This window comes from Coregonus clupeaformis, unplaced genomic scaffold (genome assembly GCF_020615455.1).
Source record: "Coregonus clupeaformis isolate EN_2021a unplaced genomic scaffold, ASM2061545v1 scaf0189, whole genome shotgun sequence".
Lineage (NCBI taxonomy): Eukaryota > Metazoa > Chordata > Actinopteri > Salmoniformes > Salmonidae > Coregonus > Coregonus clupeaformis.
The window spans coordinates 341,624-354,247 of NW_025533644.1; positions in this window are offsets into that span (position 1 = coordinate 341,624).

A 12,624-nucleotide genomic window follows, 5' to 3' on the forward strand; every position below is an offset into this window, starting at 1 on the left:
CGGTCCATTCAATTGGGCCTGCAATGAACACTAAATATTCCCTCGTCAAGATAATTGAATGCCTTTGTCGGCAATCCCTCGCAGAAGTCCAGATCCACGACGATAATGCAAACACAAATTTGCTGTAGCACAGGGAGTCAAATGAATGTGAGGAAGGATGAGTAGGCTCCAGTAGTCAGTACATAAAGAGAATATACCTCCACAGTAGGCCAGGCTGAGGGCATGTTAATACAAGATCCCTTGCTCTTTCATGAAAATCAGTTATGGTCCCATGTGGCTCAGTTGGTAGAGCATGGCACTTGCAATGCCAGGGTTGTGGGTTCGTATCACACGGGGGACCAGTATGAAAAAGTATGCACTCACTACTGTAAGCACTCACTACTGTAAGTTGCTCTGGATAAGAGTGGCTGCTAGATGACTGAAATGTAAAGTTAACAATGGCCACTGACACTGTAGAAAGGCTTTGCACTGCTAATAGTGTGGTGGGTGACATGTTCTGTACAGTACATTGCTATGTATAGGGACTTTCTCACAGGCAATGTTTAAAAAACACCTGTCAAAGAGCGAAGCTGTGGTAATTGCACATATCAACTCTTCTCCAAGGCTGTCTTCTTCTTCAGGTCCTCACCCTCCACCTCAGCGTGTGGTGGAGTAGAAGGAAATATGAACTCATTGTTACTGCAGCGGAGTTATTAAAACAGAAAAAGAGCTAATTGTCAGATTTGTTAGCACGTCAGCGTTATTTTAAATAGGGCCCATGAAGTAGAAATCAGCCAGCGCAGCCAAGAGCGTTGGAGGGGAGGGGGTTCAGTTAAGATTGCTTACTGTACTGCCTCTCTACTGTTGGCAGAGAAGTGCTGTAGTGCATGCGTGCATGCGCTCATCTGTGTGTGTGGGTGAGGCAAGACACACACAACGGCAGCAACAGGGAACGGTTTTGATATTTCTGTTGCCTCCCCGGAGGGATTAAATTCTTGAACATTGGATGTCATGAACTTGTTAAACCAACACGCTTTACTGAACCAGAAGGAAGTTAGAGTAGGGTGGCTGCTGTGAGTCCATCAACCCTGTCTTTGTCTGTGGACCTCACAAATCACTGCTGCATTAAGAAGCCTCAAGACAGAACAAGAGAACGAAGGATGAAGTAGAAAGAAAATGCTCCAAAAATCAATGTTTTTGGATAGGAACAATAGGCCCCAAGTTCTGAATCTTGACATGAAATGTGAGTATTTTGGATGACAGTTAGACTTCATTTTGGGGCAGAGAGATTAATGTGAAGGATAGACGGAGCAACTAACCCAAGACACGATAAGGCCTTCAAAACTGCTGATATTTGATTTAACATTGACAGATAATGTGGGTGAAACAGCCACAAATCCAATTGTAATTGCATGTATCATCCCAAAAATGAAGTTAATGATTGAATCAATGACAATGTGCATAATATAACTGAAAGGAATGCAGTGTTTGTACGTTTGTTGTTATTTCTGTCAATTTACTGCGATAATTCATTGATCTTTCACATAACGAGTCCTATTAACATCTTCTAAGTCTTGTCGTATAATGCATAAGCAGTATTTACCCTTAATGAACAACAGAGAAAATAAAAACACCTTGATAAGAGGAGCCATTAACCTTTTACTGCAGTTGGCTAAATCAGGGTCACACGGAGTGTTTCTTGGTGGGGCTAAACAAATCTACTTTGAAACAAAAGTATACACATCACACATGTGGTTATGGGCTTAAAAAAATAAGACACCTGTACAATGTCAGATATAGAGTTGAAATGTATTCCGTTTTGAGTTTGCATCCCAATATTACACTTTGTATATACTGTACATTACAGAAGACTGAAATATAACTAAACTCTTTGACATAGAAACACCGGATTTTCAGCATTCTTTAATTATAATTTATGTTTATACATTATGAAGTTATGAAAAATATGAATAACCTTCCACCCATGACGCCACTAGGTCATTAGATTGCAGGAAAGGGCTAGGTATACAACCGTTTATCCGTCTCTGTGTGGCTTGTGTTTGCTCAAGATTCTAATAAAGGCCAGAGGAAAGGCTTAGGGGATCTATCCTGGCGCGTTCCCCTTTAATAAGACAAGAAGGAAGTCAATTATGGGCCCTTTGCTGCACACACAACTCGCAGGCGAAGGAGGGGAAGGGGGTGAATGAAGGTATTGCAGGGGATTTTGAAGGGAACGGCAGAATTGTTGTCATTTATTCATCAGTTTATTTATTATTATTATTTTTATTTATTTTTTAGGGGGTAGATCAGCTTTAATATTGCAGATAGATTGTAACTTCCATCAATGTAATTGTCTGCATCACTTCCAATCCCCCATATGTTTTTGTTTTTTTCACGCAATATATATATATATATATATATATATATATATATATATATATATATATATATATATATATACAGTGGGGGCAAAAAAGTATTTAGTCAGCCACCAATTGTGCAAGTTCTCCCACTTAAAAAGACGAGAGAGGCCTGTAAATTTCATCATAGGTACACGTCAACTATGGCAGACAAAATGAGAAAGAAAATCCAGAAAATCACATTGTAGGATTTTTTTATGAATTTATTTGCAAATTATGGTGGAAAATAAGTATTTGGTCAATAACAAAAGTTTCTCAATACTTTGTTATATACCCTTTGTTGGCAATGACACAGGTCAAATGTTTTCTGTATGTCTTCACAAGGTTTTCATACACTGTTGCTGGTATTTTGGCCCATTCCTCCATGCAGTTCTCCTCTAGAGCAGTGATGTTTTGGGGCTGTCGCTGGGCAACACGGACTTTCAACTCCCTCCAAAGATTTTCTATGGGGTTGAGATCTGGAGACTGGCTAGGCCACTCCAGGACCTTGAAATGTTTCTTACGAAGCCACTCCTTCGTTGCCCGGGCGGTGTGTTTGGGATCATTGTCATGCTGAAAGACCCAGCCAAGTTTCATCTTCAATGCCCTTGCTGATGGAAGGAGGTTTTCACTCAAAATCTCACGATACATGGCCCCATTCATTCTTTCCTTTACACGAATCAGTCGTCCTGGTCCTTTGCAGAAAAACAGCCCCAAAGCATGATGTTTCCACCCCCATGCTTCACAGAAGGTATGGTGTTCTTTGGATGCAACTCAGCATTCTTTGTCCTCCAAACACGACGAGTTGAGTTTTTACCAAAAAAGTTCTATTTTGGTTTCATATGACATTCTCCCAATCCTCTTCTGGATCATCCAAATGCACTCTAGCAAACTTCAGACGGGCCTGGACATGTACTGGCTTAAGCAGGGGGACACGTCTGGCACTGCATGATTTGAGTCCCTGGCGGCGTAGTGTGTTACTGATGGTAGGCATTGTTACTTTGGTCCCAGCTCTCTGCAGGTCATTCACTAGGTCCCCCGTGTGGTTCTGGGATTTTTGCTCACCGTTCTTGTGATCATTTTGACCCCACGGGGTGAGATCTTGCGTGGAGCCCCAGATCGAGGGAGATTATCAGTGGTCTTGTATGTCTTCCATTTCCTAATATTTGCTCCCACAGTTGATTTCTTCAAACCAAGCTGCTTACCTATTGCAGATTCAGTCTTCCCAGCCTGGTGCAGGTCTACAATTTTGTTTCTGGTGTCCTTTGACAGCTCTTTGGTCTTGGCCATAGTGGAGTTTGGAGTGTGACTGTTTGAGGTTGTGGACAGGTGTCTTTTATACTGATAACAAGTTCAAACAGGTGCCATTAATACAGGTAACGAGTGGAGGACAGAAGAGCCTCTTAAAGAAGAAGTTACAGGTCTATGAGAGCCAGAAATCTTGCTTGTTTGTAGGTGACCAAATACTTATTTTCCACCATAATTTGCAAATAAATTCATAAAAAATCCTACAATGTGATTTTCTGGAATTTGTTTTCTCAATTTGTCTGTCATAGTTGACGTGTACCTATAATGAAAATTACAGGCCTCTCTCATCTTTTTAAGTGGGAGAACTTGCACAATTGGTGGCTGACTAAATACTTTTTTTCCCCACTGTATATATACATACATACACATGCGTATATACATACATATATATATATATACATACATATCCTTTAAAAATATAAATATTTCCCTTTATTTCTTTCCAAACCCACCACCCCTTCCCTAATTGGAGTAAACTAGTGAACAACAATGCTTAGGCCTCTACTTCATGCTTATACAAACTATATACATTTTATGGACACAGTCAATAATTATATGTTGTTTGTACTCCTGTAAAACATCACAGTACAGTTGCAAAATATATGGCAAATAGAAATCCAATATGGATGGTGTTAAGAGATAGATGGGAGGTGTTGAATGGAGCTGAAGGATGGGACTAAGAACAACAACTAATAACAACAAGATAACTAGTGTAAGACATGCTGTGTCCATAATAAGTATATAGGTTATATATTGTGAGCTTTTGTGAAAGAGCACAGTTAGAAAGATATGGCATATAGAAGCATACCAGGATACTCTGATCATTTCATGATGTCCATCTGGTATGCTTCTATATGCCATATCTTTCTAACTGTACTTTCTATTTGCCATATATTTTGCAACTGTACTGTGATGTTTTACAAAAGTTCTGAACCTTTCTATTCTCATTGTTTCTACAGTTTGTGAATTGAAAATATACATTTTTGCTAAAATTATTATTATATTATTGATCGATTGACTATGACTTTTCAGATCACCCAGTAGTGCTATCTGCAGGGTCAGCTCCATGCAAATATTGCAATCCTTCAGCCATTCCTGGACCTGTGTCCAGAAACTAGCTACAAATTGACAGTACCAAAACAAATGATCTAATGATTCTGTCTCTTCACAGCCAAATCTGCAGAGCTGGGAAGATTGTATCGCCCATACAAATAACATTCTATTGGTAGCAAGAATTTTATATAATAATTTAAATTGAAAAATTATTTTGTTTTCAATCCGGCGTTGTTTTGCGTATCAGTTCATAAACACTATGCCATGGAATCGGTACGTCAAAATCTCTTCCCAACTATTTTGCAATCTATATGGGACGGCTGTCAATCTTTTGGTCCATAAATGAAACTGGTAAACTTTTTTATTTATCACAATTTTCTTTAACCAATTATGTTCTTTAATGCAGGGCCAACAGACAAGTTCCTTACTTTTTCCTCCTTCCACTTTCCTCTTCCATTTTTGCGGTAATGCTGCAATTATTTGGTTGTAATTTTGGGTAGTTGCAACATAACTCCACCATTCCTACCGATAATATCATTTACGTTTACATTAAGTTTCTCTTAGAACTTTACATTAAGTTCCTCTTATAATTTACATTAAGTTTCTCTTATACTTTTACATTAAGTTTCTCTTTTACCTTTACATTAAGTTTCTCTTATACTTTTACATTAAGTTTCTCTTATACCTTTACATTAAGTTTCTCTTATATCTTTACATTAAGTTGATCGTATACCTGTGCAATAACTGTGTGACTTCTCCAGTAATATGTTGTTACATAGTACTCCAGTAATAAAAAATTGTTAATCAGAATTAGATCGGATTGATGAATGCCGATACATGTTGGATTTATTTTTGCTCCAGTTTACAAGGTTTAAGATTTACAGGGTGGTAGAGTCTATCATAAAGACATTAACACTACAAGTTTGGACCTTCATAATGTCCAAGAACATTGATAAAGAGGCTGAAGCTCTATCCGCAGCCTTAATGTGCTGTACAACATGCTGGAAAATTAAATAAGCCGCATTACTATCCCCCACTGTTTATGCTATTAGTGTGAATGATAATAATTTCTGTGACAAGCGGGGACCGAAGCAGCAAGGGAAGAACATTGTATTATCCTGTCTTACATATGTAAAACATTGTATGAGCGTATGTTGATGATCTTTGCTGGTTAAATGGATCTAGACGCTCTGATATGAACATGGCTGTTATAGCCTTGAGAAGTCTGCATGAAATTATTAATTGGTGTTAATAGTTAGGTGACGGTTATTCCCTGTTGTTTTGCAAGAGCTGCTGTCATTATAATGAGGTAGCTATCAGAGCAAACTAAATCATAGTTGCTCCAGCTAGACCTCGCACAAGAAAACAACCCTGCTCTTTTCCGCCTTGTATTAGAATTACAAATCAGCAGTTGGTTAGCACTTACGGGGGGGTTGTGCAAGGACATTTTTTGTGCAATGTGAATATATTATAGATGTATTTACAAGGGCAAATGTTGTCAAACTAAGTCACTTGTTGAACAAAATGTATAGCCCTGTTCTCCTATTGCATACCGGTATTCAGAAAATCCAAATGGAGTTAAAGGGATATTATGTATGATTAAATACAACGCTAAATGCACACATTTAGACAGGTGAAGGCAGTGTTTCCCAACCCTGGTCCTCGAGTACCCCCAACAGTATACAATTTTGTTGTAGCTCTTGACAAATACACCTCATTCAACTCATTGAGGGCTTGATGATTAGCTGACAAGTTGAATCAGGTGTTCTTGTCCCAGGTTACAATATAAATGTATACAGTTGGGGGTACATGAGGACCAGGGTTTGGAAACACTGGGTTAAGGTGTAGCTAGGCAGGCCTAGGACCCTAAGACATAGCAAGAGTAGATTTATTCACAGGCTGGCTGGCTTGTTTTGTAACATATGCTGGGGCTCTACCTGGATCAACATCAACTGACTGTATAGCAACAATGCTTCAGAGTTTGCTGATAATTGTATTGATTAGGCGTATTTTACAGACGTAGTATGTCTTAATTTGACCAGTTTCTCACAGCAGGAAGATAATCCTGCAACAACAGGAATTTTGAATTATTATGTGGGTTATAATTAATTGACATTTTCGAGGGGTTGATGCATTTTTCGTTAGGGCAAATCAAGTCTGACATTTTAAAGTGGAAATTACAAACTTTAGAAGCATTTTTAAAATACACTACAAGTTTGCATTTCCTGCTGCGCAGGAATTTCCTTGCGACAACAGAGAGAGTGATCAAATTAAGATAGCATATGTGTATCTATGATCTAAGAATCCACTCTTCTTACGAGTAGATCTCTCTGTCCAAGTGTTTTCCATGCAGAGACCAAAGCTACTGCGCTGATTAGAAGTCTGAGAGGATTCTACTGGGGAAAGAAAGCGCAAATGCTTATCTTTCAGAGCTGTGAATGTGCACTCCTTGTCCATTTTGTGTGTCTTTGGAACCTGCACAATTGTATCCAAAAACATGAAATGGAATGGCTGTTACAGTATGTGTTTTGGTATACAGGTCTATTAGTATTCAGTATGAAGTTTGGGATGATGTAGGTGTTATTGTATTGTACTGTTGCATAGATTGTATTGGAATAATCAAAAAAAATACAGTGCCTATACTGTACCTATACCTAGTCAAGAACAGCATGGGAACATATGGAATCGTTTTTCAACAATTACTACCTGTTTAGCATGCTATCTCTTACAAAGGCGATTATCCAATTAAAATGCTAAGCATGTTTTCATAAGGCGATAGAAATAATGAAAAGACACAATAACCTTAATTCTTCCAACACCTTTGTGGGTGAAATCACATTCTCTAAGTTCTCCAATAACTGGCCTGGCTCAGCATCTCTTCCATACTCGCTCCGAAATTCAATTTCACAAAAGTATGAGATATTGATTCCATACAGATGTAGTCATAGATGTAGTCATGTCTGAGCAGGTGCGTTAGCTGTCAGCTAATCCTTCAGATCTACTGAAAGGGGCTAAACGTTGGGACTGGCAAGCTTATGCCGTAAATCTGGCCTCCTTTATCTCCTAGTCCTAGAAATCCTCATCTGAGTCCCAAATGGCATCATATTCCTTATTTAGTACACTAGTTTTGACCTGGGCCCAAAGGGCTCTTGCACTATATAGAGAATAGGATGCCATTTGGGACACATCCCTATAGCTGCTACAGCACTACAGATGTATTAACTCAACCAGGCGTAAATATCTCTTAATAGACTTTGGAGTTACAAATCAATCATCCTTGCTCCTGCAATATGTAAAACCACAAGCTTATTGCAGCCACGGACAAATGTACTAGACTTCCCTTGTTAGTAAATGGGATCAAAGGAGAGAACTCAAATGAACTTCCGGTTCAAACTCATGACCTCACAATGGCCTATAGGTAGGTACCTGTGAAACAGACAGTTCTATTTATAAAATTTGGACTGAAATATTTCAGCCCTGAAGCATGTTTTATAAAGCTATCTTCACTTCCTTTGATACTGCTATTATTCATTCGGCAGTTAAGACAATATAGAGAGCTATTTTCAGTTAATGTTAATTTAATCTTCAATCAGTGCCTAAGACATAGAGCCAGTATATTAATATGATTTACATTTACATTTTAGTCGTTTAGCAGACACTCTTATCCAGAGCGACTTATAGTTAGTGAGTGCATACATTTTCATGCTGGCCCCCGTGGGAAACGAACCCACAACCCTGGCGTTGCAAGCGCCATGCTCTACCAACTGAGCTACAGGGGATCAAGATCTAACACTAAGATCTAAAAAGATCTAAAAAGCTACTATAGTTAGATTTATTTTTTATATACTGTATAATCTGCTCCTCTGTTTACCCCTGTGCATAAAACATGGACTAAATTTATTGTAATTAACTACACTCAGTATTAATTCATTGCTTAACCATAAGACAGAGCCAACCTAGTCTTATTCATATATTTAAAAAACACATTTAAATCAAATATGTTTCCCAAACTGGGCCGAAACTGGTCGCATTGGGATTGGCTATGCATTGCTCATATTTGAATTGTTTAAATATTCCTCTCTTCTCTAGTCTACTTTGTGTTTTAGCATTGCTTATATTTAAATCAGCACCATGCACTAGACATTAAGATCCTTTTATCTACCACCGTGGCATCCCATCCCTACCACACTGTGTGCCTTACAAGAGGCGAGATTATAGCCTTGTAATCTATCACACAGAATTCTAACCACTCTCCCTCCGCAGAGTTGAAGGGGTGAAACACTCCTCCAAAGGGAGCTACAGAGAGGACTTTTAATATGGATGAAAAACATTCATATTTCTTCCATCGTCGCAATGATATCGATTAAGCGGGGGACCTGACAGTCCTCTGGTGTAACAGGTATGAGGCATCCTCCTCTGTCATGGAGGCCTTTCAAAGCAGGACCTTATTCATTAGATGTATAAGACATGGACTATCCAGTAAAGTTATACACAGGAGGAATCATGTAACCCTAGAAATGTGTCATCTTAAAAACCTTCACCCAGCCTCAAAAATGGAAAACAGCATTGTTACACAGACAGTAGTAGCCTATAATCTAAATAATGTCCTCTGTCCTCTACAACGCCATGGCCTGCAGAGAATAAAATAAAAAGATACATGTCAAAAAACCTGATTATCCCACTCTATTTTAATTACCGTCCTCTTTATCTGTGCAAGGGATTGGTGGCTACTAAATGGCTTTGAGCTATGGAGAAGCTTTGAACTGTCTCTTTGTGTTATGCCAGACCTCAGAAGAGAAAAGACACTGACCCACCATGGATTCCCAGCGATTCCAGGGATTCCAGACTAGCTCATTAGTGCTTTCTTGTTCTTTAACAAAAGCGAAAGCTGAAAAATATCGTCATTGATTAATATTCTTCATGCCTCACCCGGACTTCTCTTTAGCGAATCATTAGTTCAAATGAGAGCCCAGTGAACGGGCAGCAATGAGTGGCCATGTAGGAAGTATTCCTTTTTATTTGGAATTCATGGGTCCTTAAATAACGAACAAAGGAAAATGGAAGATTCTCTTGATTAATTCTATACAGTACAAACATAACTTGTCTTTTCTGAACGCCCACCTGGAAATTCTAAAATTACTGGCCAATTAGCAACTTTCTAGTATTGATTTTGGGTGGCTAGGAAATGGGTGAAGGCTTGAACACTTATAAATGACAGTAATGCTTCTATTTTGGGGGAATGTGTGGGAGTGTGGCCTGACAAAAAAAATCCTCTTCCGCTAAAGTGTTCTGCCAATGTAAAAAACATTTGCTGGAAGTCTTAAAGCCTTAATTAGTGATTCACTTGGTGTATGTAACAGTGTGGTACAGATAACAGAGTAAAAACAAATTACTTCATGTAATAATAATATGCCATTTAGCAGACGCTTTTCTCCAAAGCGACTTACAGTCAGTCATGTGCGCATACATTTTTATGTATGGGTGGTCCCGGGGATCTAACCCTGGCGTTCCAAGCGCCATGCTCTACCAATTGAGATACAGAGGACCACTTCTACAGATAACATCTGCCATTTGCTGAACTTAATTAAATTATCGTTAACTTAGATAAATACATCAGACAAGTAAATAATAATTACATTGGTATTCAATTAACCAATTTCCATCGCATAACAAATCATTTTTTCAAGAAAACACATATTCCGATGAGAGAAGGGGGTCAAGGTAGAACAAAGAGGATCAATAAACTAATTTAAAAGTTTCAAGAAACTCCATAACTTCCAAGCGTCAGGATGGTAATAGGCATTTATAGGACATTAACTGCCTGAAACGCGTTTAATTTAAGCAAGCGAAGGGGTGATGACATTTGTAGCGATGCAGCTATTTTGAGACGAGGCTCAGTTCCAATTTTAATGCCCTGGACTAGCATGGCTGCCACTGAGTATAGACTATGGTGGAATAGGCTAAAATATTGATGTACTGTAGATCAGTGTGGGGGCCCAATGAATTTACTTCAGTTTGTGTGGGAAAAGAAATCAGTATATTTTCTCCTGGAGAAATTATGAAATGTTTTACACTTGCTGTTCAATAATACAACAAAATCTTTACATGCAATCAGAATTATCTGAGAAAGCGTTTCGAAATCACAAACTGGTGTAATTGAACGAACTACTGTCCTATTATAACACTGCTGTAAGACTCTTTGTATTGTGCCCTTACTCTTGGTCAGCCAGTGTATATAGTGTATTGTCTGACCTGACTGTGCTGTTTGCAGTTACCCAGGCCTCTCTGTACCCAGTTCATAATTAGCCATTCGCAGCCTTTTTGTTTCCTTTACCACAGCCATAATATCTCAGTTTGACCTCTCAAAGTACCTATATGGAAGCAGTGCGTGGGCTAACCTTATTAGCAACCTTTATACACCTTTATTCCTGGATCTATCTAAAAAGGGGTGGTTGGAAATGTGGGGGAGCGAGAAAAGTCGGTAATCAGGTTCTCAGAACTGACAGTGCCCCGGCAGCAATCAAACGTAATGGTACAAGCCTGGCAAATCAATACCCGAGCAGTGATCGCAGACAGACAAAGGTTGTTTAGTGCAGGCAGCACTAATTGAAATCAATGGCTAATCTGATGACAGTTCTTAACCTTTACACCCTCTGAGGATTCATAAACGAGTGAATATCATGGCGGGCAGCGGGCGCCGATTGGTTTTTCCCTCCCCACACCCAACACTTTTTTTGCTGATTCACAATTTGGGCTAGAAACGTCTGAAGCCGCTCAATGAGGTTAAAGTTGGCCGCAGATCAATGCTGGTGATAATGCCCCTGTTTTATCAAGTGCCTTCAGAAAGTATTCACAGGCCTTGTCTTTTTACACATTTTGTTGTGTTGCAGCCTGAATGTAAAATAAATTAAATTTAGATTTTTTGTCACTGGCCTACACACAATACCCCATAATGTCAAAGTGGAATTATGTTGTTTTTTTTATTAGTTTTTTTATTCATTAAAAATGAAAAGATCTTGAGTCAATAAATATTCAACCCCTTTGTTATGGCAAGCCTAAATGAGTTCAGGAGTAAACATTTGCTTAACAAGTCACTTAATAAATTGCATGGACTCACTCTGTGTGCAATAATAGGGTTTAACATGATTTTTGAATGACTACCTCATCTCTGTACCCCACACATACAATTATCTGTAAGGTCCCTCAGTCCAGCAGTGAATTTCAAACACAGATTTAACCACAAAGACCAGGGAGGTTTTCCAATGCCGTAAAGAAGAGCACCTATTGGTAGATTGAAGTGTGCACCCCACTTCTACCCTGCATCCCACTGCTGGCTTGCCTCTGAAGCTAAGCAGGGTTGGTCCTGGTCTGTCCCTGGATGGTAGACCACATGCTGCTTGAAGTGGTCTTGTCAGGCCAGTAGGAGGCACTCTTTCTTCTGGTCTAAAATAAAAAATATCCCAATGTGATTGGGGACATTGCCCTGTGTAGGGTGCTGTCTTTCGGATGGGATGTTAAACTGGTGTCCTAACTCTCTGTGGTCACTAAAGATCCAATGGCACTTATCATAAGAGTAGAGGTGTTAACCCTGGTGACCTGACTAAATTCCCAATCTGGCCATCATGGCCACCTAATCATCCCCAGCTTCCAATTGGCTCATTCCTCCCCTCTCCTCCCCCCTGTAACTATTCCCCAGGTTGTTGCTGTAAATGAGAATGTGTTTTCAGTCAACTTGCCTGGCAAAATAAGGTCAAAAAGATAGGTAAAAAAAGCCAGACATAGAAAATCCCTTTGAGCATGTTGAAGTTATTAATTACACTTTGGATGGTGTATCAATAAACCCTGTCACTACAAAGAATACAAAAGTGTTATGTTTGGGGCAAAT